Raw genomic sequence first — 1,162 nt, 5'->3', positions numbered from 1 at the left:
TGGCTAAATTGACACGTGGACTAAATCGACAGGTTAGCCAGGCTACATAGGTATTTCTTCTCTCAGGTGTTCCGGCCAAAATAGCCTGAGGTGATTTCATCATCATTCTGACCATCCCATTGGTCGGGGGCTGTGACTAGTTGAGGACTTCAGCGGTAATTGGGAGGAAACGGGAGCTGGCTGCAGTGTTCCAAACTATTTCGAAGGGAGTGACACGGGAGGGTGCATTTGGGTATATATAGCACCGTTTGTGCAACTTTCCTGACAATCTCCCTGGACTAGGAAGAGAAGGGAGCATCACGAAGTACGGAGGAAGACTGGCTGTTTACCGAAGCTATGGCTCTCAATGTACTTTTCTTTATATTGATCACATCAGTGATTATACAAACCGCGACATCGAGCACCTTCAAAACGTAAGTACACTAAAAAACATTTGATGTAGAAAGCAGTAGATTAAACACACAATCATCTATTTTAATTTACATGTCTGGCTGGATGCAACAGATGTAGGAATTAATTATACTCTGAATTCTTCACGCTATACAGGTGTAGAATAGCCAACCTAAACGATATAAATATTTTAGTTATAAACATATTAAATATAAAACAGTATTTTCTATGCTCACTGCACTGACAACTGAAGAGACAATTGCAAGCATCTATATCTGTGAATTATACAAAAAAAGATGGTGGTAAGGCCACAGGACATCACTGTTATACATACAGTACCTCTGTCTCTGCATGTGAGGCTTTTCATTTGTTATGAGACGTGCTGGCAAATTGAACTATAGATTTTTGTGTTGAAAAATCCTACTTGTGATAGCTGTTATACAGTGCATTCAGAAAGTATTCAGACCCCTTGACTTTTAACAAATGTTAAGTTACAGCCTTATTCTAAAATTGATTTAATAAAAAATATCAATCTAGACACAGTACCCCATAAAGACACAGCAAACCCTGTTTTTGTTTTTATGTTTGCAAATGTATTAAAGAGAACGCTCACATGTTACATACAGTTGAAGTTGACATAAACCAAGTTAATGACAGCAACAAGTGTTTCAACCACTCTACATATTTCTTGTTAACAAACTATAGTTTTGGCAAGTTGGTTAGGACATCTACTTTGTGCCTGACACAAGTCATTTATCCAATTGTTTACAGA

General features: G+C 38.0%; 1 pseudogene; it reads left to right on the top strand.

Moving 5' to 3' along the window:
• The first annotated feature begins 216 nt into the window (after positions 1–216).
• LOC115141260 (alpha-2-macroglobulin-like) overlaps positions 217–1,162 on the top strand; it is a 49,527-nt pseudogene continuing 48,581 nt past the window's right edge.

Source organism: Oncorhynchus nerka, unplaced genomic scaffold, assembly GCF_034236695.1.
Source record: "Oncorhynchus nerka isolate Pitt River unplaced genomic scaffold, Oner_Uvic_2.0 unplaced_scaffold_1485, whole genome shotgun sequence".
Classification (NCBI taxonomy): Eukaryota; Metazoa; Chordata; class Actinopteri; order Salmoniformes; family Salmonidae; genus Oncorhynchus; species Oncorhynchus nerka.
The sequence above is the reverse complement of the archived record's forward strand: the minus strand, read 5'-3'. Positions and strand labels throughout refer to the sequence as shown.